This window comes from Acinonyx jubatus, chromosome A3, assembly GCF_027475565.1.
Source record: "Acinonyx jubatus isolate Ajub_Pintada_27869175 chromosome A3, VMU_Ajub_asm_v1.0, whole genome shotgun sequence".
Taxonomy (NCBI): domain Eukaryota; kingdom Metazoa; phylum Chordata; class Mammalia; order Carnivora; family Felidae; genus Acinonyx; species Acinonyx jubatus.
The window spans coordinates 74126425-74152430 of record NC_069388.1 but is presented as its reverse complement, the minus strand read 5'-3'; the positions used below and the strand labels follow the sequence as shown (position 1 = coordinate 74152430).

At 36.1% G+C, this 26006-nt stretch overlaps 1 long non-coding RNA gene across 1 annotated transcript in view; it reads left to right on the top strand.

The window, feature by feature from the left end:
* LOC128311199 (uncharacterized) overlaps window positions 1–25325 on the top strand; it is a 405908-nt gene extending 380583 nt beyond the window's left edge. The window contains exon 3 of the long non-coding RNA XR_008289326.1: window positions 25153–25325. This is a non-coding gene — a long non-coding RNA (uncharacterized LOC128311199). The remainder of the gene's footprint in view (window positions 1–25152) is intronic.
* Window positions 25326–26006: the final 681 nt, after the last annotated feature.

The window sequence follows — 26006 nt, the reverse complement described above, 5'->3', positions numbered from 1 at the left end:
GACAAAGTCAGTCTGTTTTTGACATGTTGAGTGTCAGTTTTTATGAATCATAGAACTGGAGATGTTTGGCAAGCAGATGGAAATCCAGGATGAACTCAGGGAAGGGGTCTGGAGAGATATAGTTCAAAGTTTTCTAAGAGGAGAAGAACAAAGACCAGGATAGGGCATGACACAAGAGTGAGTAGCAGGCCAAGGGCAGGTCCTTGGGAAAGTCAGAAAAGCAATTGTGGTTTCTGCATGAAACACAAGCATAATGTCATATCAGAGAATTTAAAGATCTTCCAGAGTAGCATTTCTGTCCTACTTGGAGAAGCCACTGCGCTGCAGGGCACCAGAAGCCTATAAATCAATTAAACTCAAATTACAAAATCAAACGGCATCTGTTCCCATCGTGACATAAAACCTGCTAGGATGAAGAATTCCTGGCTGGAATAAGTTAGATTTTTCATAAGTTGCTATCCCACTGAGCTTTTTTCTTCATACAGTTTCAATAACATAGAGGCAGATTTGGGGCTTGGAAAGATCCCTAGAGATCACCTGGTCTAATATCCTCCTTTTAAAAATGAGAAATTTGAGTCTCAGAGAGGTGACCCCAGGTCACGAAGCTAGCTTTTCCATAAATGGGTTCATTTATATTTACACTCACTAAATGATTGGGGATTAAGGAGTTTGTATTTTATAATGATACTTACTTGAGAGTATTACTGAGAGAAGTGTTTTTATAATGTGTGGCCACAAAATTTATTGAGACTTTAATGTGTGTACATTCATCTCTTCCTTTACCAGGAATGTAGCCATCATTTTGTTTTGTTTTGTTTTTCCCCAAGGAAACTGGTTGCAGAAAAGAAAGTAGTGATTGCCTACAAACAAATGATGGTCAAGTCTTTTAAGAATATTTGAGTTCCTTGAGAGGATGGGGGAAAGGGAGAGGTATCTTTGGTTGAGAAAAAGGAAAAGTGAAGTAGGATAGAGGGAAAAAAAATAGAGGAGGTGATGAGGGGAGAAACAGGCAGGTGTGCCTAAGGGTTGAAAGCACCTGTCCTCCACTCTCCTGAAGATCCCACTGAGTCTCGGCCCAATAAGAAAATGATCAATATTTTACAATTCTGTGTTTTACACAAGCTCCTCTCAGCTATTCTGCATGGTCTCTCTAGACACCCTGCCCTTTATACCTGTTATCCCATAATCCAGCAATAGAAGTTACCTTCCCAAACCTCATTTTTTCTTCAAAAGAATTGTATTTATTGACCATATTGATTATGATCACCATAGAATCCGAAAAAAAATGCATTCATATCACTATTCCTTTTGTTTCTGATGCAATGCTAATTTTATTTTAAATAATTTTAATTTTAATAATATTTTGATAAATTTATTATTACCACTAATATTTCTCCAAATATTCAGGAAAGCTTATGTTTTAGCACAGTGAGCCACTTACTGTGGCAACAAAGACCCACACCCAGGATTATAGGTACCTGTGTCCTGGGAAGCACAGGAAAACAATCCAAGATACAAGTCCATCCTTGTAAGGTGCCAAAGTAGTGGTGTAAGCAACTTCTTTTCAGTTAGGTGAGCTGAAACGATACGTTTAATATAAGTAGAAATTTGGAAAAAGAAGATAATGCTGTTGAAAGATTCTACAAAGAAAGTTTTGCAGAGAAGATAGAGGCCAAATTAGGCTTGAAAGTTAATATTTATAACCAAGGACACAGAGGAATTTTGAGTTTATTTTGAATAAGGAAAGAACTTCTATGAGAATGGTTAGAATATATAAGTAAATGAGGTAAAACTGAATTACATTTGAATACTCTTTGTTCTTAGGAATGAGAGTCAGGCTAGAGACTTTGAGAATAAGTCCATGGCATGTAATGGAAATGGTTCTTAACTTAGGGTGCAATTGGAAATCTTTCAAAAATATAGTTGCTTGGGCCTCATTGCTAAACCACTTAAACCAAAGTCTCTGGAGATGGGATCCATAATAGGCATTTTTTAAATGCCCCAGATCTTTCTCAGGTGCAGCAAGGTCAAAGACTACTCATCTTGAGATACTGAATGGGGGATGGAGGTAGGGTGCTAGGCAGAACCTCCAAAGATATTCACAAACTAATCTCCAAAACCTATGAATGGTTTACTTTACATGGCAAAAGAGACTTTTCAGATGTAATGAAGGACTTTGAGATGGGAAGATTATCCTGAATGACCTACATGGGCCCAACATAATCACAAGTATTCTTTTAAAAGGGAGGAGCATCAGAATCAGGTAAGTGACCATGAAAGAAGTTGGCATGATGCAGAACTATGAGCCAATGAATATGGATGGTTTCTAGAATATATAAAGGGCAAGGAAATGAATTCTCCCTTACAGCTTCCAGAAAGAATGCAGTTTTGCTGACTCATTTTAGACTTCTGAACCCCAAAACTGTAAGATTACAGACTTGTGTTATGTTTATTTATTTATTTATTAAACAAAAATTTTAATGTCTATTTATTTATTTTGAAAGAAAGAGAGAGAGAGCATGAGCAGGGTAGGGGCAGAGAGAGAGAGAGAGAGAGAGAGAGAGAGAGAGAGAGAGAGAATCCCAAGCAGTCTTCACAATGTCAGTGCAGAGCCCCATTCAGGGCTCAAACTCATGAACTGTGAGATCATGACCTCAGCCAAAATCAAGAGTTGGACGCTTAACCAACAGAGCCACCCAGGCACGCCTAGATTTGTGTTGTTTTAAACAACTAGCTTTGTACAATTTGTAGTAAGTAGTAAATGGAAACTAATACTAGTGTCTGCTAAAAGAGTGAATACCTAATGATCATGCTCCAAAGTGAAAGAAGGATCAAGATGCACAGACTCCCATTCGGGGCCCTTTGTATCACCTGTGCCCTACCACCCAGTGAATGGAATGCAGATATGATGAAGGCATTACCTCTGCTCCTTTAGATCCTGAAAGTAGTACCGATCTCTGTCATTTCACCTGAAATATTGTCACTAGCCTGTGTTGGGGGGCAGGGTTGGGGAATGTGTCAGAGGTTTCCACTTTCTTGCCTTTTCCACTATGATAGATTGTACTTCATAGGCCAAGGATTTTTTCTTATAGGTAGGGGTTGTGCTAATTGCCAAAAGTGTGCATGAAAATTATACATTTGCCAATTAGAGAAGGGACCACTCAGCTCGAGGTGCAACAATCCTCAGAATGTTTGGGTATTCCCTTTTCCCTAGTGTATGCTTAAGTAAATGGCTGTAGGTCTCTTTGGGAAAAGAGGAGGTAATCGTTATAACTGGAGTGCTACAGGATACTTCTTGGGGATCCAGGCTGCCCTTTATTCAGTGGAAAATTGGCTCACATCTGGATATTGCGCAAAGATTGAGACATTTAAGTATTAAGTCTCTTTCCTTGATTATCCTTCCTTGACTTGTTTGTTGCTAGAGAGATTGAGCAATACCCTCATTAAGTGCACATCTACCCTGATCCCAAGAAAGTTATTATTTTAGCCATATCTATGGCTCTCTGCTACCAAGCCCCTCTGATTGTCATTCCAACCTTGCTGCCCATGAGAATCATTGAGCTTACCTTGCTTTAAACTGATAAAAGTCACTACCTAGACTCCATTATTATGGGAACTGACCATCCTCATTCTTATCAGTTAGCCCAGTTCTCAATACCTTCCTCCCATAAATCCTCACTTACAGTTAGACTGTAGGCTCTAACATTGGTGGGCTCTCTCACCAGTATATTCCTTATTATTTTGTTAAATGAAGTATCTTCTTAATCTTCCTAAAGAACATAATCATCTGATGGTTTTTCCAGTCTTACATCATAAGTTCACACTGGCACCATGTAGAGAAGTGAAGCAAACACTTCCCTTCAAACTATCTGGCACATTCATAGCCCCTGTTTCAAGACTTTAACCTACACATACACACACACACACACACACACACACACACACACACACACATATCCGTTTGTATCTCAGCCATTCCCTTTTTTAAATTTTTAAGAAATGCTTTTGTTTCCTATATATTTTAAATTATACTAGAGACAGTAGATTCTACAGTTACCTATTTACAAATAGCCTTTGTATTCTCTACCTAACTTTAGGTAATACCTTTAGGTTATTCAAAACCGTGAAACTATTATATATTACTTAGTTTAAGTAGGATATACAATCTACAGTCTTAAAAGGAAACTTGTTCCAGGGGGATTTTTGTTTCTTTGTTTGCCTTTTTAAGTCCTCAAAGCAAAGTTCTTAAATATAGAGAATACATTTCTTTATATATTTAGGCCTATATCTATTTGCAAATATACATACCTCCTAATATTCCCCTTTGCCATGAATATGAATAAAACCTACCTCTCAGAGAGAGAAACTACATTTCCCCCAAAAAGTTGGTGAACTATTAGACAAAGTACCTATTTTCTCCAGTAGCTTCACAAGAACATAGGATAAATCACTAAGCCATAAACAGAGCTAATAACTCAGCTTGTCACCATCAAAAATGCTTCAGTATGAAATTTGCTAAAATGTTTTAACACCTGAGCATTATCAGAAAAAGTAAGTAATGATATTTTGCTTAATGACTGTCACTTCAATAAAACATAACAATATTTTTTAATATCTTGAACTCTAGGATATTTATATTGTGGATGGAATCACCTAAGCTAAAAGTTATATTCTATTTTTCTTAGAAGGATGTTTATAAGACTATATTCTTCACTGTATAAAGTTTTAAAGACAATAAAATCGCAGTGCACTAATAGTGAGAAACAATGACATTTCTGATCTCCCCAAAAAAGAAATATGGCCAGATATTTCATCTGAATGTATTTTTCATATATTAAAGCAGTATCTCACTCAATGGAGATTTTATGATCAGTCTTATAAAATTACATTTACTAACCTGAAATTCAAACTCAGACACTATGGATAATAATTAGGTATGATTTTCCTTATTGGAAAATTAAAGTTGAATTGCATTTTATGTATATCAAATACTAAGTCCATGGATATCTTATAAGAGATGGAAGTAGATCTCAACCCTAACTGTAATTAGAATCACTTGGAGAGTTTTTGTTTGTTTTTAATATTAACCTAGCCACATCCCCTGAATAATTCTGATTCAGTTAGGCTGGTGTGGACCTGGGCACTGCATTTCACTCAGGCTTGAAAAGCTCTGCTCCCGATCACCACGTGGCAGTGTTTGGATTACCCTTATAATGTGAACATTCAACTTCAAGTCTCAAATATTTCTGGAACCCCCTAAGTCTGATTATCTAACATTATTTTAAAATCTCAACAGGTAGGGTACCACAAGTGCAGATTAACTACTACAGATTATTCATAATCATGCTATTTTTTTTGTATCATCTACTTTTGTTTTGTTTTTCTGAACTTATTCTTTTACCTTATACTTCAAAGTAAATTTTGAGATGGAACTAAACCCACAGAAGATATATCAAGGCAAAAAAAATGGGTTATCATCTAAAAAACATTCAACTCATCTGCACAGTAATCGGGAACATAATTTGATTTTAGAAATTGATGTGGTATGGTCATGGGAAACCTACAATTTGCTATGTTTAAAGACTCTTGTCCTCAGGGGAGAAATATTATTTAAGTATTACTTCAGATGTATTTCTACTAAGATTTAATGAAGAAAATGTCATTTACATTCAATTGTGAGATTTTAGTTTTATCAAATACCTTCAAAATAAAGAGTTGATTTATCATTTGAAAAGGTATCATAGATGATCGGTGCAACTTCAAACTCAATTCTCTTAAATCTTGTTCTAAGAACCAAGTTCATCATTCCCTCTTCTCTCCTAAATGCTAAGATTATATAAGCCAGTGAAACAAATACAAGAAATACTTAATTCATAACTGTAAACAAATATGTTTGGGCTGTGTCGTCCCATCCCTCCTTGTTCTCTTAAATCTACTTAGCCTGACAACTTGCCACAACAACTGTCTCTATTGATAAAGCACATATCACCCAGGACAAATTTGTGGGCTTAAAAAATGTTCTTGCCATAGGAAAATTTATCCCTGGTCTTCAAACTGTATGTTCAGTCATATTTTATGATTTTGTTTTCAAAAGCTGTGGTTGCTAAAATTGATGAGCTCTGCTGGTACCGCAGCATGAGCATCCTATTTCTTCAACCCCAAATCCATCACTTTATGAGGAGCACCAAGGTCAGGAGTGTGTGTGAATACAGTCTCTTTCACTCAGATTTTGGGAAAGAAGAGGAGATGGGGTGGCTGGTAGAGGCAGATTGCCTTCCAGACTGGTTCTCAAATTTCCTAGATTTGCTTTAACAGTTTTTCTAGTTAGTCAGAAACCAAAGGGATGGAAAACAGCAGAATGCTGACAACTTAAATCAGCTTCCATTTTTCCAGAGAGTAAGAACTTTTTCAGACTTTAACCTGCATGAGGATTCCCCAGGCATCTTGCTGAAATGCAAGACTGTTTTGATAGGTCTAAAGTGGGGACTGAGATTTTACATTTCTAACAGGTGATGCTGAGATTATTGACCCAATTACTCAGAGCACAACTCCCCAGGATAGTCTCTGTGTAAGTTCACCTCCTCAACCCTCCTTAAACAAATGCACTTTTGCAAGACTAGTAGTCAAATGAAACAGAGGAGAGCATTGGGCGTTTAGGAATTATTTAGTCTCTTGCCCTATGAATGGATGCATAAGGATGTGCCAATCATCCTTAATTAAGCACCTCATTACCTCTGATTACAGAACAAAGAGCATACTCTTCAAATTTCACCACCCTGCTCTACCTAGCATATGCAGAGTTTTTGCCATTAAAATATATCTCAGTCAGAAATGTCAAAGAATGGTTTTCTAATGAGCTGGTGATAAAACTACTCTCAGCCATTGGAACAGCTATATTCGGAGCAGAATTAAGATTTTGTCCATGTGTAAAGAAATGGAGTAAATGGCAATAAGTTAATAGGTTCTGTCACTAGTAGAGCAAACTAACTGCTTTTTAAAAATCAACACTGAACCTTATCCGCATTCAGTGGTTAATGTAATTGAGAGATGGAATACTACATATATTATTTATAACATTAATAGAAAAATCAAGTAATTATTTCTTGGCTTCATTCCTTGCATATTTTTAATTTTCTGCTTTCATCATGTGGAGATTGTATTGAATCTGAGGAAGCGACTGCTGTAGAGTCTAATCAGTACCAACATTTATAGAATGCTTAATGTGACCAGGCAGGCACTGTTCTAGATATTAGCTTAATGAATCTTCATGACGTTGGCACAAATGCTTTTATTTCCATTTTAAAGGTCAGGAAGTCAAACAATTTAGAAACTGACCCTACACTACATAGCTGGAAGTGTCAAAGGCAGGGCTTGAAACCTGGCATTCTGATTATAGTGCCCTTGCATGTAACCACTCAGGGACTCTGGCTTGTTGGTTATTAGGTGTAAAGTGTGATTGCAGAGAGGCTAGGGAAGCTCCTTCAACACTGCCTCTGACCCAATTCCTTCAACAGAAACCAAAGCTGCAGGTACTATGGATTTATATTTTTCATTCATTTTCCTTATCAAATTAGCACAAATTACCTACAAGACTTACCCACTTGTAACCAGAAAAGTAACAACCACCTTGTATAAATTCAACTATTCATCTCTCCAGTCCCTATGCCCATGTGGCTAAGTCCTAGAGGAAATGATCCATGATTGTCCTGAAGTCATTACACATTCCTCATCTCCAGCTTTAGTTGTATGCTCAGATTTTCTTAGAAAACTTTCCCTTCAAGTGGCAATTCATATCAGTGCCACCCCCCTGCCCTGAAAGCCCACTTTCTTCTCATTCTCAGCAAACGTCTTTGGCTCTTATTTCCTAATGGCTATTGAGTCTGTTAGGTGTGAAGTCGCTTAAACCTGCTGTCTCTCACAAATATCCCAGTACATGTGTACCCAGTCAGCCTTTCTCTGCTTTATTTGGGTTTCCTTGGAAATAAGGCCACGCTTCCCATCCAAACTCTGCCTTGCATCTCTGGATCACAACCCCATTCATCGCCCTCCTTTATCCGTCTTCATCAGTCTTTCCTCTACAACTTCTATGCCTTCTATAGACATTCAAGTTTCTCCCAGCATTCAAAAACAAAACCCCCCAAAGCAAACATACAAATAAAAAAAAATTCCACTCAATCTTATCGCTCTAATTTTTAGTTAGGGCTCCATCTGTCTTTACATCATTATCTTGTTTTCTCCTCAGTCTTTGTATTTATTGATTTTACATTTTTCATAATCATCAACGACATCATACTAAGGTTTAACGGGCATTTGTCAGTTTTGACCTCCTTTCATTTCTTCAGCTTTCGGCATTACCATGATTTCCTTTTATTTTATCTCTTCCATTCTTTTCTAGGATAGTACTTATCTGTTTTCCTCTGGTAAGACTGTACAATGGCAAAATTGGGAACTTAACAAAAAAATGTGAAGATGTGACGGTGTTATATATTGCTTTGATATAACTGTATAGAATATGAACACATGTAGGCCCAGTGGAATAGACCATTCACATCTGTTTTGGTTGTACACTATTGCTCTGACATCTTCCTCTAAATAACAAAGAAGGATGTGAAACACCCTATTGTAAATCCTCTCATTCCTACAGCTATCACAAAAACTCCTCCCCTGAGAAACGGGCCCAATGAAAAATAACCAGAAAGAAAAAATGTTCCTCTTAGGCAAAGTAATGCCTTTTGTATACCATGTAATCTTTTTTTTGTGTCTAGCATTCACTGTCATAAGCAAAGTCAGAGAATTCCATATGGTGGTTACAAGGCAGGGCATAGCCACCCACCCCATCTAGCCGGCTAAAGGCAAAGACCTTAGTGTGAAAATCAGGAGTGCCTTTTCAGGAGACAGTCTCCCAATTGTGGGAAAATTTGATAAGGATGCTTTCTAGAATTTTACAAGTCCTTGAAGTTACATGTAACTTGAAGAAGCTAGTTTGATATGTTAAAAATCTGTTTCTAAAAGATTTAAGTTGTTCACCTATTTTTTTAATCTCCCTAGTTTTGCTTGATTTCTAGGCTTATTAATTCTCTGCCTCAGGTTTCTTATCTATGAAATGAGGATAACAACAGTATGTATCTCAGAGGGTTGTTTTGAATATTAAATATGTATCTATTTTATGTGTTAACTACTATTACTATTTTGTACTTTCTAATTTCTATCAGCTTTATTTTGGGTCTCACATACATAAATCATTGAGGAAAATTCACTTTCTCCTACTGATTAAATTGTTGCCTTGAAAGCACAACCACAAATAGGCAAATAAACAAACACTTTAATCTTACAAATGATGAGAGACTAGGAATCTCATCACCCCAGGTTTCTCATGACTTGAAGCAGATAAGGGTGCCTAACAGAGTTGTGCAGATTAAACGATAAATTGTGTGATGTGCTTGATACAGAAAATTGCTTCCTGTTTTAATTATGGCAATCCTGATTTGCAGAATCATTATTCAGTGCTGTGATTCTGTGTTTATTCTGTTTGCATTAACTGCAGTTAGTAGTGGTAGTGATGTGAGTAATAACTGTAAGAGTGATTTCTGTATTGCTCTACTCGATCAGATTTAGAAAAAAATTCAATCTAGTCAATGCCCTTCTCTTGTACATTTTTTTCTTATTGATCAACCCTGCTGTTCTTTTTCAGATGTTATCTCAGCTTCTTAATCTTAACTTCTAGACTATTACTCAGGAAGATTTTTACAAAATTTTAAGAAAATAGTTAACTCCATTCATTGGTTTCATTCACATATACAGTCAAAATAGTTTTCTATGGATATAAACCTTTTAATCTTTTGATATTTGTAATTGTTCAAAAAAATATTACCTTGTAGAGATTCTAGACGTTCTCTCACTATCTTGGTACATGTACATTTCCTTTCTGTCATGGTGGGGGAGTGTGTAGGTGTGTGTGTGCATGTGTGTTTGTATGTGTGTGTGTCTGTGTGTGTGGTGTTTGGAGTAGAGAAATAGATTCTAAGGTTTAAATAGTCAACATTACATAGAAAGAATAGATTAACACCAATTAGTAATACCAATGAATTTAAGGACCTGTTAGAGGAAACCCTTCCTTCTACTTTCCCACAATGCTTGTATGGTACTCTGATTTCCTGCAGTTATCAACATTTGTGTTAGTTCTTTGAAATTAGATCAGACTATTCTTTAAATAGCTACCATTTTAATTCAAGTTTAGTAATATCCATAAAGTGACAACTAGAAGCAAGAGAAAGCCACCATAAATAATGTCCCTTGGGATATTAAATTTAAAATCAATAAGCTAGTAGAAAGGAGTATTAGATGGAGAAATTCATTCTCTTTGGAGCTTCAGAACTTTCCCTCAAAGTGTTAGGTGTTTACCTGCTCTGGAGCCAAAACCTAGGCAAGTATGCAAAATACTCAACATGAGGAAAATGACTGCATTCTTCACATCAACAGGGATCAGAAAAGTTCAGGCATTCCTAATCCCTTCCAAACAGGTAATTTGGTAGAATAGATTATACTATGCCTGATTTTATCTCCTAAATTTCCTTTCCAAAGTTATTAAACATGAGTATTCATAACATGGAACATTTGTGAAAAGAGCATAGAAATCCTGCAAATGTCTTAAAAAGTATATATTTCTTAGGGTAAATACCATGTAGCAAGTCCCCCCCCCCCCCGGCTAGTTCTATGGTTATTTTAAAGTTATTCTCCATTTAATTTAAAGATATATTAGCGGGGGGGGGAGAAAAAAATAAAGATATATTAGCATTCTTATTCTTAATATTTTGTAATTACCCCTTATATTTGCCTGATGGATTATTTTACAGAACACTTTTATTCTATTATCTCCTTATCTATCCTCTTACCATTTCCACACTGTACTGTGCAGAATTTATATCAAGGTAATATTGTTCTTTTTTTATATTTATGGTTTTTATTTACATTCTAATTAGTTTATGTACAGTGTAAATAAACTTTACATTACTTTTAGGAGAATTCAGTGGTTCATCATTACATATAACACCCAGTGCTCATCCAACAAGTGCCCTCCTTAATGCCCACCCCCCATCAGCCCATCCCCCTGCCCACTCACCCTCAGTTTGTTCTCTGTAAGGGTAATATTGTTCTGATTTGGCCTTCCAACTCAGTTTTGGAGAATTCTGAGGGCATGGAGATATATCTTTAGTTTTTCTAGTTTTTTTTTTTTCAAGTATACTCAGTAGGAAGAATACTTTCCTTTCTTTTTACTCTTCTATTTTCCTTATTAATAAAAAGTTAGCAACCAAGATAATTACCGCATTACATCCAAGCTTATGCTGAAGCATTAGTACCTGTTTCAAAGGATGTAGGTGCAATATGTGGAACTTAAGACTTGAGAGATACTCCTACTCAACACTGGTCCTGTGTTGTTTTCTTTTCTACCTGTTTTCCCCACTTCTTTTGCTCATGTTTCATACCTTTCTCTCAGTACCTTAAAGTTAGTAAATAACACACTGGCTGACATTTGTTTATCACAGTATAATTCTATGAACATACCACAGAATTAGTATTCCAAAAACACAGTGTCTAATGCAAAATAGAGTTAAATCCCAAAGTGAATGCCCAAAGAAACTTATAGAATATTGATAAATGAGCAAATAAAAGACACCATTAAAGGGTACATTTTACATCCAATGAAAAATCAATAAATCACTAAACCAGGAGGAACATCTCATTTTTCAGCATGGATGTGTGTGTTGGTGAGCACTGAGAGTTAAAGAATCAGAACATCTGAGGTCCTTTCCACCATGTCCAGCTTCCATAGAGCCACCTGAGGTCCCTATGCCATTGTCTAGACCACCTGAGAGCTATGAACCACACAACTTCTCCTTTAAGTAAACAAGAAGTCACTGGGTCCACTGCCACAATCCTCTGATTCTTTCAATACCTCTCTTCCTTAGAACCCTGAGCATATAAATATAATTTGATTTAAACAGGCTGTATTATATAAGCACATTTTCCAGGTGTGATTCTTTTGTTAAAAACAAAGTTATTTACTGACAATAAAACCAATCAGTGGAAATGGGGGAAGGGAAAAATAATGAATGTTCAGCACCCACTTGTACAAAAGGATTACTTGATAAGCATGCAGAGTTGGTTAATACCAAAGATTTCAATTAAATGAATTTATGCACATAAGAAATAAAAATCTTAAATACTTTAATGCTTTTAATGCAATATCTGTAATATAGGAGAATGACTTTCAATCAATTTTTATCATATTTCAGATTATGGCTTAAAAAGATGGAAGACCTATTTTCAATTATAGCCAACTTTGTATTGCAAGCATTTTTCAATTAAGCTACCATTAACATTTTTATAATATTATAAAATATTTTCTTTAGTAATTTTAATTTGAATCATTAGGGATTTTATCCTGAATAGCCTTGAACACACTGTAGACTGGCTATAGGAAATTAATAACTTGAAGCATTGCAGATTTACATAGGTTTAGCTGAGAACTATATGATGTGGATTAAGGAGTTATTATGCTTTTATATAATAACATCACATTTGTATATTTATAATACATTTTATAGAATATCTTTTATTATGTAAAATAAATTAATGTCATTTTTCCAAATAAGTGGATGGGCATAAAATTTCTACTAGAGACTACTGGGACACATACTAGGAATTTTTCCAAATGAGGTATAAAGAGGGTCTTTTACATGTAATTCCCATCAGTTATTGGTTAGGAGATTGTTCCCAAGGAGGCTTAGTTCCCTGATATTTCTAACCTGTCATCTGAATATTCAGAGCTAGCCTGGGTCAGAGAAATTCTTCTGGCAACAAGGTGCAGGTGCTAGATGTTAAATGTGCTGGAAGGTGGGCTGGAATTCAAGGAATAGGGGAGCACTCAGAGGATATGGTAAGGCATTGATAGCATCTGTTATGTCTTCTAGAGGAAACATCCTTTCAAAATTGAGAAGTAAATGAAAGGCACTATTGTGTAATGAATAATCACATGGTCACTGTAGGCTAATAGACCAGAAGTCAAATTAAGACTCTGAATATACTGGCAGGCTAATCTTGGGGAAATTATTTATTTTAAAATTATTTCCCCTAGGCTGGATTTTCTTATTATAAAATGGAGAATATGGCACCTACCTTAAAATTTGTAGAGCTTAAATGACTTAATATTTAAGAAGTGTTTACCACAGAGGCTAGTACTCTAAACAATATTTATGTACTCAGAAGGTAGTTTGGCATTTAAAAATACCCTTAGTATGTCATTTATCAACCTTATTCTTATGCAAGAAATCTGTTCTAAAGTGTCTCTCTCTGGCAACTGTTCATCTGACCTTGAACTGGTCTAATTATAGGGAATACACAGCCTAAGGGGTTTGTCCATTCTAGCTTAGGGCACCATTAATGGCTAATATGTTCCTTTTTATGTTGGAAATGAAATAATTTTCCAATAAATAGTCTCATAGATTAATGGGACCTCAGACCCACCTCTAATATTTGTGGGACCTGTGGCATGAAAATGGAGGATCATACACCCCTTGTCTAAAAGTTACAATCAAACTAACACAATTGATACATACAATATTTTTAATTTTTCTATTCTAAAGATGTAGCCACATAATGAGAAAATGGAAATATATGTTAAGATACCATTTTTAGTGGACTGAAAGGTGGCAAAATATAAACAGTAAGTAAACAATCTTATTGTGTTTGTTTGAATATTCAATTATTGATACACCAGTGGTATTTGAGTGGTTAATAAATTCAGAATGACATAAGTCATGATTATGTTAATTCTATACAAACTTAGCTTTTACTTTATCAACACCCTTAATTGTTGTTAAAACCAAAATTTTAACATTTTTATTTCCTTGACAGTAATATTAAATTAGAAAACTTAAACAAATGTTTAACAAAATCAAATGTTTTGGATCATTTATTGAAGTAATGGTGTATAATTGTGTATTAGAGCTCAAAGAACAGATGGTGTAATTTTTTAAGTCAATTTCATTGAGGTATACTTTACAAACAGTGATATTCAACCTTTTAAAGTGTACAGTTGATGAGTTTGACAAATGTTTAAAGTCATGTAACCACCAAAATAATGAAGTTATTTGATATCCCCATTACTCTAAGAAGTTCCCTCAAGCCCATTTATATAACTCCCTGTAATCAATCCCAGCCTCTTATCAGCTCTTTTTGAGTTATTGTAGTTCTTAGTTATTTTATAGTTTCAATATGGAAAATTGTAGTCTACAGAGACAATAGTCATTGGAATTGACAATAAAATTCTTAAATTTAAAGTTAGGTTTAAAAAAGAATTATAGGATGAGGAGTTAAGATGGTGGAGAAGTAGGGGATGGGATTTCCCTCATCCTTCAAACACAATTGTATTGAAGTCAGCCATGTGGAATACCCAGGAATTCTTTCTTCAGAGACAGAAAAATCTACAAAAGTGGAGGGAGATGGCTTGGATAGACAGAGTATGTGTATGTGAATTGGGGGACATAAAACATAGTGGGCACAGAGGGGAGGGATGTCCTTCTACGAAGAGACAAAAGGGAGAGAATGAGAGGCTGTGAATTGTGGTTTTGTGTTAGGACAAGAGAAAAACCTCTCCAGACCACAGACTGGGGAATGAGAAATATGGAGAGTACCAGTTTCTACTTTGCAAAGAGCCTTAGGAGCTGAAGATCAGAATTTTCAAAAGTGCACCACTTACAATGAACAGAAGCCATGACCCTGTGTGCACACCTAGGGGGAGAGAGGAAGCACTGGGGTGCAGTAGTGATCTCAGGGGTGCACTGGGAGAGAACAGTCCCCACTCTTGAGTACCATGGGAAGAGGTTTATTCCCCAAGGACAAAGGACTCTGCAGGCACTAGCCAAAGGACCTTTATAGGCACAGTGGAGTGGTGCTACACCAGAACAGAATCCACATGGTGCAGGGCCCCTTAAGACATGAGGTTTTGAATCCCAGCTCAGTGCCTAGGAGGCACAGGAAACTGTGGAACAGAGCAAGTCGACCAACTGCACTACTCTGGAGGGCTGCCTGAACAGCATGGTTTGAGACAGTCTGGGGAGGAGAGACTGGGGTATCCCCATTTTTCTCCCCAACACCAACACAGTGGGTCTTCAGGGAACAGGACAGCAGCACCAGTGGAGGCCAGACCACTTACACCAAACCCACTGATCCATCAAGAGCTAACAATTGTAATTGTTTATGCACCCAATGTGAAAGAACACAAATATATAAATCAATTAATCACGAACATAAATAAATGTATAGATAATAATACTGTGATTGTAGGGGACTTTAATACTCCACTTACAACAATGGACAGATCATCTAGGCAGAAAATCAGTAAGGAAAAAATGGCTCCAAATGACACATTGGACCAGATTGAACAGATATATTCAGAACTTTTCATCCAAAAGCAGTACAATACACATTCTTTTTGAGTGCACATGGAACATTCTCCAAAATAGATCACATCCTGGGTCACAAAACAGCCCTCAACAAGTATAAAAGGATTGAAATCATACCATGCATATTTTCATATCACAATGCTAATAAACATGAAATCAACCACAAGAAAAAATTTGGAAATCCCCCAAATACATGGACGTTAAAAAACATCGTACTCAAGAATGAATGGGTCAACCAGGAAATTAAAGAACAAATTAAAAAATATATAGAAGCAAATGAAAATGAAAACACGACAGTCCAAACCCTTCGGGATGCAGCAAAGGCAGTCCTGAGAAGAAAATACATTGTAATTCAGGCCTAACTCAAGAAGCAAGAAAGGTCCCAAATACACAACGTAACTTCACACCTACAGGAACTAGAAAGTCAGTAGCAAAGAAAGCCCAAAGCCAACAGAAGAGAAACAATAACGATTAGAGCAGAAATAAACAATATAGAATCCAAAAAAAAAAAAAAAAGTAGAATAGATCTATAAATCTAAGAGCTGGTTTTTTGAAAGAACACACAAAATTGACAATCCCCTAGCTTGACTTCTCAAAAAGGAAAGAGAGAGGACCCAAATAGATAAAATCAAGAATGAAAGAGGAGAAATCAAAACCAACACCACAGAAATACAAACATATATTAGATAATACTATGAAAAATTATATGCCAACAAACTGGACAATCTGGAAGAAATGGACAAATTCCCAGACACTCACCCACTACCAAAACTCAAATGGGAAGAAATAGAAAATTTAACATACCCATAACCAATGAAAAAATTGAATCAGTTATCATAAATCTCCCAACAGGGGTGCCTGTGTGACTCAATTGGTAAAGTGTCTAACTTTGGCTCAAGTCATGACCTCATGGAGCCCCACATTGGACTCTGTGCTGACAGCTTGGAGCCTGGAGCTTACTTCAGATTTTGTGTCTCCCTCTCTCTCTGCACCTCCCCTGCTTGTGCGCTTGCTCTCTCTCTCTCTCTCTCTCTCTCTCTCTCAAAAATAAATAAACATTAAAAAAAAAATCTCGCAGCAAATAAGAGTCCTGGGCCAGATGGCTTCCCAGGGGAATTCTACCAGATATTTAAAGCGGAGTTAATACCTATTCTTCTTAAACTGTTCCAAAAAGACAGAAATGGAAAGAAGGCTCCCAGACTCATTCAATGAAGTCAGCATTACCTTGATTCTCAAACCAGACACAAACTCCACTAGAAAGGAGGATTATAAGCTGTAATCATCAGGACAGTGTGGTATTGGCACTAAAACAGACCCATAGACTAATGGAATAGAATAGAGAACCCAGAAATTGACCCACAAATATATGGCAGACTGACCTTTGACAAAGCAGGAAAGAACCTGGGTCACTTTTTTATACCACACACAAAAATAAATTCAAAAGGGATGAAAAATCTAAATGTGAGACAGGAAACCATCAAAATCCTACAAGAGAAAACAGGCAGCAACCTCTTTGACCTTGTCCAGAGCAACTTCTTACTTGACATGTCTCCAAAGGCAAGGGAAATAAAAGCAAAATTGAACTACTGGGACCTCGTCAAGATTAAAAGCATCTGCACAGCAAAGGAAACAATCAACAAAACTAAAAGGCAACTGACAGAATGGGAGAAGATGTTTGCAAATGACATATTGGATAAAGGGTTAGTATCAGATATCTATAAGGAACTTACCAAACTTAACACCTAAAAAAAAAAAATAATAACCCAGCGAAGAAATGGGCAGAAGACCTGAATAGACACTTTTCTAAAGAAGATATCCAGATGGCAAATACACACATGAAAAGATGCACAACGTCACCCATACTCAAGGAAATACAAATCAAAACCACAATGAGATACCATCTCACACATGTCAGAATGGCTAAAATTAACAACTCAGGAAACAGATGTTGGTGAGGGTATAGAGAAAGGGAAACCTTCTTGCACTGTTAGTAGGAATGCATACTGGTATAGCCACTCTGGAAAACAGTATGGAGGTTCCTCAAAAAATTCAAAATAGAATTACCCTATGACCTAGCAATTGCATTCTAGGAATTTATCCAAAGGTTAAAGGAGTGCTGATTCAAAGGGGCACATGCACTGATGTTTATAGCATCAGTGTCAACAACAGGCAAATTATGGAAAGAGCCCAAATGTCCACCAAGAGATGAACGTATAAAGAAGATGTGGTATATATACACAATGGAATACCACTCAGCGATGGAAAAGAATGAAATCTCGCCATTTGAAACAACATTGATAGAACTGGAGGGTATTATACTAAGCAAAATAAGTCAGAGAAAGCCAGATATCATATGATTTCACTCATATTTGGAATTTGAGAAACTTAACAGATGACCATAGGGAAGCGAAGAAAAAAATAAGACACAAGTGGAGAGGGAGGCAAACCCATAAGAAACTCTTAAATACAGAGAACAGACTGGGTATTGATAGGGGTCGGGGTTTGGGGGTGTGTGGAAGGTGGGTGATGGGCATTGAGGAGGGCACTTGTTGGGATGAGCACTGAGTTTGTATGTAAATGATGAATCATGGGAATCTACTTCTGAAGCCAAGAGTACACTATATATGTTAGCTAAATTGAAAATAAATAAATAAATAAATATAAATAAAAATAAAAAGAGATTGTTTCAAAAAATAATAAAATAAAATAAACCCCATTTGCCATGTAAAAAATTAAAAAACTATAACAGGAAATATAGGGTTAAAACAATATGCTCAAACATTGTAATGGGATAGCAAATAGTAAAGTATGATCATTCTAAAATATTGTAAAATATTTTAATTTCATTTCACAAATTGCCATCTTACATTGCCATTTTCACCATCTCTTATGGCAGTATTCCATAGATTATTGTTTACATTCTTCTTTCAAAATTTTCAATGCTGGAATATTATACAGAAAATAAAAGTAGCAGTATGGTGCCCATTTTTTTCAAGCTTATCTTCATATACTTTGATCTATAATTGCCAGAAAATATTATTCTCTTTAGAAATCAGTGTTGAAATTATTTGTACATGAATCTTATTCTTCATAATCATGGTTATAATGTTCATTTCCTTGTTCTAATTATCTTGTTTCTTTATTGGAATGTTACTTATGTTGCATTTTTCCAGTCAGATATGTTAACTTTTTTTTTTGCTAAGCTTTATGATATTACTAAAAATAAGTAAGTTTATAACAAATAATGTGAACAGTGCAAATTCAAATTTAAGCTTAGTTTCTGGCAAAAGACCATAATTCACTCTATTTGAAGATCACTCTTGTTTCATTTGTTTCTTCTATTGTATCTTATATCTTATCTAAAATATATCTATTTTTTTTATTTTGGTGATTTTCTCTGGAACTACAGAATAGAAAATGAGAAGCAAGCAAGCAAAAAAAAAAAAAAAAAAAAAAAAAAAAAAAAAAAAAAAAAGCTTAGCAGCACCAGCACCAACCAAACATACTCTATTCTGCAAGACTTTATGGCATTCTTGCTATTGGAGAGGAAGGATGCACAGGTTTAATGGTTTCTGTTCTGACTCAACTGTCTCCATACCTGAAATTCTTTAGTTCAAAGCAGTTACCTAAAAAGGGGTTAGTGGCACAATCCAAACCTTCAAAACTTTTGGCCAAGGTTACCTTTTTTTTCAAAAATGTAGGGAAAGATCTTTAACAGATTTTGAGTTCATTTTCATGTATGGTGTCAAAAAATGGTCCATCTTCCTTTTACATGTAGCTGTGAAGTTCTTCCCACCATTTATTGAAGAGACCATTGTCTCTTTTCCCTATTGTATATTCTTGCCTTCTTAGTCGAAGATTAATTGACCATATAACTGTGAGTTTATTTCTCAGCCCTCCATTCTGTTCCATTGATCTACGGGTCTATTTTAATGCCAGTATCATATTGTTTTGATTACTCCAGGTTTGTATGTATCTTGAAATCTGGTATTGTGGTGCCTCCAGCTTTGTTCTTCTTTCTCCAGATTGTTTTGGTTATTTAGGGTCTTCTATGGCTCCATACAAGTTTTAGTATTATTTGTTCTAGGTTTGTGAAAAATGCTGCCAGTATTTTAACAGGGATTGTATTGAATCTGTATATTGCTTTGGGTAATATGGACACCTTAATGTGAGAACTGAAACCATAAAAATCTTAGGAGAGAGCACAGGCAGTAATTGCTCTGACATTGGCCACAGCAACATTTTTCTAGATATGTCTCCTGAGGCAAGGGAAACAAAAGCAAAAACAAACTATTGGGACTAAAACAAATTAAAAAGCTTTTGCACAGCAAAGGAAACCATGAACAAAACAAAAAGACAACCTACGGAATGGAAGAAAAGATACTGCAAATTATATATATGATAAGGAGTTGATATCCAAAATACATAAACATATACAGCTCAATACAAAAGTCAAACAATCCAATTAAAAGTGGGCATAGGACCTAAATACACATTTTTTCCAAATAAGACATACAGATGGCCAACAGACATATTAAAAGATGTCCAATTTCACTTATCATCAGGGAAATACAAGTCAAAACCACAATTAGATATCACCTCACACCTGTCAAAATGGCTAAAATCAAAAACTCAATAAACAAGTGTTGATGAGGATATGGAGAAAAAGGAACCCCCATGCATTGTTGTTGGGAATGCAAACTGGTGTAGCCACTGTAGAAAATACTATGGAGGTTCAGAAAAAAATTAAAAATAGAATTGCCATATGATCCAGTAATTCAACTTTGAGTATTTAACCAAAGAAAATAAAAACACTGATTTAAAAAGATATATGTGCTCCTATGTTTATTGCACAGTTATTTCCAATAGCCAAGATATGAAAACAACCCAAGCATCCATCAATATATGGATAAAGATATATATATATACACACATGCACACACACACACACACACACACACACACACACACGCACACAGAGGAATATTATACAGCCATAAAAAACGATGAGATTGTGCCATTTGAGACAACATAGATGAACCTTGAGGTATTATGGTAAATGAAATAATTCAGAGAAAGACAAATACCATATGATTCCACTCATAAGTGGAATATAAGAACAACAATAATAACAAATGACTAAAAAACCAAAAAGTAGAATCAGACCTATAAATACAAGTTTGTATTTATAGGGGGTGGGGATGGGCAAAATGGGTGAAGGGGAGTGGGAGATACTGGCTTCCAGTTATGAAATGAGTAAGTCACAGGAATAAAAGGCACAGCACAAGGAATACAGTCAGTGATATTGTAATAGCAATGGAACAGGACAGAGGGTAGCTATACTTGTGGTGAATATATCATAATGTATAAACTTGTCAAATTACCAAGTTATGTACCTAAAACTAATGTAACATTGTATTTCAACTATACTCAAATGAAGAAATGTAAAGCAAGAAATGTGGAAGAATTTCCTAGAGGCCTGAAAGACTGAGTCACAAGAACATGTGTTTGGGTTATAGGTTGAGCTGTACCAGAACTGCATGCCAGATTCTGAGTGACAGAGGTGCCTGAGTATTCTCTAATACATTGTGTGTGTGTGTGTGTGTGTGTGTGTGTGTGTGTGTTCATGTGTGCACATGCACAGTATTCAGATCTTCCTAAATCATATGGCTCACAACACAGAAATACCTTGAATGGGTCTAAGGATGGTTACTGGTTGGTCTAATCTCACTTCTTCATGACAGTCCTTAAGTTTTGGCGATGGCTATTAATATATTCTATTTTCACAGCTGAACATTGCTAATTTCTTAAACTCTTCTAGTGAAAATGCTTGGTTTACACCATAACCTGGAATTTGAAGTAAGAAATGGACAACCACAAGGCTCCAGTCAATTAGCAAAAAATTTAGGAGGCCTTTCCTTTTTTCGCTTTTCTCCTTACTTCCAACTTCTTTCTTGGTATCTCCCCCAGATCTATCAAGCTTTGTCCAAAGAAATGTCCCTTAGTGTGACTTCTTAGCAATGTGTTGTTGCCCACACAGTCATCCAGAGGCTTTAGCTCTTGTAAGAGAAAGATACCGAATCTGTGTTGTATACTCTCTCCTACTGCATGTGGCTGACCCATCATACTAGAACTCCTTGATGGGCCCTTTTTATACCTGATTAGGCTTAACCCATTATTCTCTGCCTTTGATACAGTTTCTACATTTTTCTTAACTATTTATAGTTCTCTTTTCTACTTATACACAGAAAAATACATGTCTAAACCTTATGGATAGAAATATAACTAAATAGACAAAGTATAACCCTTGAATACAACAGCTTTCATATTTGACATACTTTCTAGACATATCCACTACTCTGGCTCTCCTTCTCTGTACAGTCTTGAGGCTTTGATCTATCTTTAAAATATGATTGTCAGGGGTGCCTGGGTGGCTCAGTCAGTTGAGTTCCTGACTTTGGCTCAGGTCATGACCTCATGGTTCATGAGTTTGAGCACCGCATTGGGCTCTGTGCTGACACCTCAAAGTCTGGAGTTTACAAAGTCTTACAAAGTTTGTAAGACTCAGCTCCCACATTTGAAGACATGGTTCTGTCTACAGTAAGCTAAACCTTAAAACACATTTGGACCTCAGAAATCAGCACTTGAGAGAAGGGAAAAAGTCAACCTTCAAATTGTGCTCTGAAGTTGACCAGGTGTCAAAATTGCCTTGTTGAGGGTCACCTGGGTGGCTCAGTTGGTTACATGTCTGACTTTGGCTCAGGTCATGACTTTGTGGTCCATGAGTTCGAATCCCCTGTTGGGCTCTGTGCTGACAGTTCAGAGCCTGGAACCTGCTTCGGATTCTGTGTCTCCCTCTCTCTGCCTCTCTCTCTCTCTCTCTCTCTCAAAAATGAAAAACATTAAAAAAAATAAAGTATGACTGTCAGAGATTAAGCAACTTCAAACATTGAGGTTCAAAGTAAATTGGGAGCTAAAATCTCTCTTTCTTTATATTGTATGTCTACTTTTGCAATCTCTAAACAAATTAGTTTTAGGTAGGTAGCAATTCTATATTGTTGCTACAATTAAATTAGTAATAAAAACCTGGTAGAACCTTTTCCCTTTCATAAAAATTGTTGTTAAGATAGATTTATTCCTTGAAGTTTGTGAGTGATTAAAACAAGAATGTGGCAAGCATGGTGTATATGAACTAATATCAAACCCAGAAATTCAGATGTGTAACAATACAGTTTTGTATTAGTTCAGAGAAGTGAATGGGATTCCTTCTACCAGAGTCCCAATGGGAAATGTTAAAAGGAAGTAAGCCAAGGGCTCGTTAATGTGCAGTGATAGGCACTTAAGGAAGATACAGAAGATATGGGGGGGGGGGAGTTTGGGCATGATGGAGGAAAGAATCCCTAGGTTGAATGGAATTTAGAGTATGGTAGAATGTTTTTAAAAGGAGGAAGGCAAACAAGACAGAGATGAGAATTTGGGAAAAGATAGCTACTGATTGTGGTTCTAATGTTAGGCTGGGCAGGAAGGGCAACTATGAGAAAGGTTAAAGATAACAGATATATTACTAAGAAGGGAGAAATGTGTGAATCAACCATTTCTAATGATATCCACAGTGCCTATGGTAGTATGCAATAATATTGCATATGCAAATTTGTATCAGTGTATGCAAGTGTAGGGATTAAAACATATTTTCAGATGATATTCTATACCATACCATCTCACCTTCTATGAAAAGATTTCATTTAAACCATATACAATTAGAGATCCTCTTATAATATTGAGATTTATCACGACATCACTTCATGGAAAAATTCATGTCATTTTTCATATTATGTTAACTTCTTATACCATATTTTGTTACCTCATCAAAATGATATTATGTGTTATTGGGAAAATCCAGGATACTAAAGGACAGATACCAATCCAAAAGTTACTCTGCTATTGGGACTGTGGTAAACAGCACTGCATGAACCCTAGGAGCACAACAAACTAGACCAAGTACATTGGCTTAAGTGCTTCTGAACAATAGTCTCACCTTAATTTTCCTACTGGTGTGCTGAGGAAGAGTATATGCCATTGGTAGCATTTCCTTCTGTGCTTGGAGTCATACCACAGAGACAGTTGAATAATTTATATGCATATTAAAGGGAAGAAAAACTTGGTTATTAAAAATAGACGCTGGAGGTCTCTGGGATCTGTTTTCCTTGTCAAGAATGGGGAATCTTCAGTGCTGGTTCTGAAGTGTCTTCTAGTCCCATCTCACACGACTGTAGTTATTCTTATTCAACTCACGTCTTCAGATGTCTGGTCTCCAGAGTCTTAAATGATGCTGCATAACTGCTTTCTTGTCAGATTTCTCAAAAACTCATACTTCAACAAAAGGAAAATAAACTGCTTCTGCTCTTCTCACACTGAATGCCAGAACATTCATCTAAATCCACTTCATAGAACATCTGCTCGTAATAATGTATATAGTGGTGAAGACCTGGAAGCTATTAACATATAACCCAGTGCTGGCCTTTTCTGTATTTTCAGGAACAATAGTGGTCCATAAAGTGGGATGTTGAAGAAAAATTGTTCAAGCCTGTATTATGCACATCCAAAAGCCTAATTATAGCCTTATTCATCTCGTCTTGGACCTCTTTGAGAGCTGTACCCTTCCTTTTGAGACTTAATCATATAAAGACCATTTGTAAAAAAAGAAAAACAAAAGAGTTTATAATCTATTTCATAAGTCGACCAAAGATTTAAACTCAGAATACTGCATAAATTGCTATTCTTTTTTCCTTTATCTTGCCCAGTGATTATCAACCATGGGTGACTTTACTCACAAAGGGAGATTTGCAAATGTCTGGAGGCAGTTTTGATTGTCACGCCTAGGGGTGTGGGGTAACATGCATATAGTGGATAAAGGCCAGAGATACTGCTCAACACCCCACAATATATAGAACACCCACACACATTCACTCACGGTGAAAAACTATCTAGCCCAAACGTCAGTAGTGCCACTGCTAAGAAACCCTAAGCTAGTCCATTATATTTCTGCCCAAGGAGACCCACAAAGCTTGTTTCTTAAATGATCTAGCTCTCTTTGCCCAATAATAAGCCAACTCTGCTTTGTTTCCCCAGTTTAGTGGTGTCTGTAGTTTGATTTGACATGAGGCATAAGACAAAAGGGTGTTTGGTAAGACATAAGTTTTTGCATCAGAAGCAATTAGAATATCTGAATGAAGTGAGAAGCTGTTTAATTGGTGTAATCTATTTGCTGCTCAGAATGGTGAAGCCAGTAACCCTGTTTTCTTATCACACATGGCAGGGCATAGTATGAGGTGAGTTTTGGGCTTCTCTTCTCTTGCTACTAAATCTGGAATCTCTGATGGCATCAAGGAAGTTTAGGATTGTTCTAATCATATCCAGGATAAAGAAGTCCTAGGCCCAGTATAATCTCTGTGATGTCTGAAAATCAAAGCTCTGTCATCATGGTCAAGGCTTTTGTGGGATTTATTTTTGAGACAAAAACTCTTCTTATCTTTGTATTTCAAAAATGCTATAAATCTATTTGTTCCAGACTACTTTCATCATTTTTATTTCACTTATGCTTGCTCATTTTTTTCCAGGTCATAATTATTCCCAAAGGTTTGTTCCTGTTTTGCTGTTGTTTTGCTTTTTGTTTTTCTTTTTTCTGCAGCTGGAAGGCCCTGCCCTTCATGTCTCTTTCTGCCCAATTTCCAGTCTTAAGAACTTCAGCTCAGGTACAACAAAATTCTCTTCTTTAATATGTGGCCATTTCAAGATAAATGAGGTTTCCCTCTTATTAAACTGCTTTTACAATCGCTCTCTACTTTTGAATCAGGGACAGGATCGGAGTCACTTGGAGGGGAGGAGGGCTTACACACTGCTGGCCTCCATTTCTTATAGTGCTCTCCAACCATGAGTATTCTGACACTACTCCAGACCCACAATGAAAGCCACTCCTTTTTAGAAATGATGACCTGAAGAACTCTTGAGAACACGTTGTTTAATATTCTTACATTACATATATGTATACATGGCATATATTATTGTCTCCCAAAGCATACTGGAAATGTCAGAGACTTTATCCTATACACATTAGTAATCTACATCTTGCCTAGTCAAACTGTGCTAAGACATAAAAATATATCAACAATAAATACTTTGTTGAAAATCATGTAGTTACAGATGATGAAGTCTCAATTCAAAAAACTCTCTTGAATGCATTAGGATGTGATTTCCAAACTTACATGTGTGCAGTTAAACAGCATGGTTCATTTTAATAAAAGAAGTTACAGCCTGACCCAGGATGAGAAGATAAATGTTAAAGAAAACAGTTTAGGTTTGATTGCATTAATATTTTATTGGAAGCAGCTAGGCAAATTGTAGATTGATTGTAAACAGCACACAATCAGTGGCTATGGAGAATTTCAGCGTTCAGCAAACCTTTAGCTTCCTCAAGAAGCAGTAGCAAATTTGTAGAAAAATAATTCAAACTTTTAATTTCCTAATTTAAATAGAATCACTCAC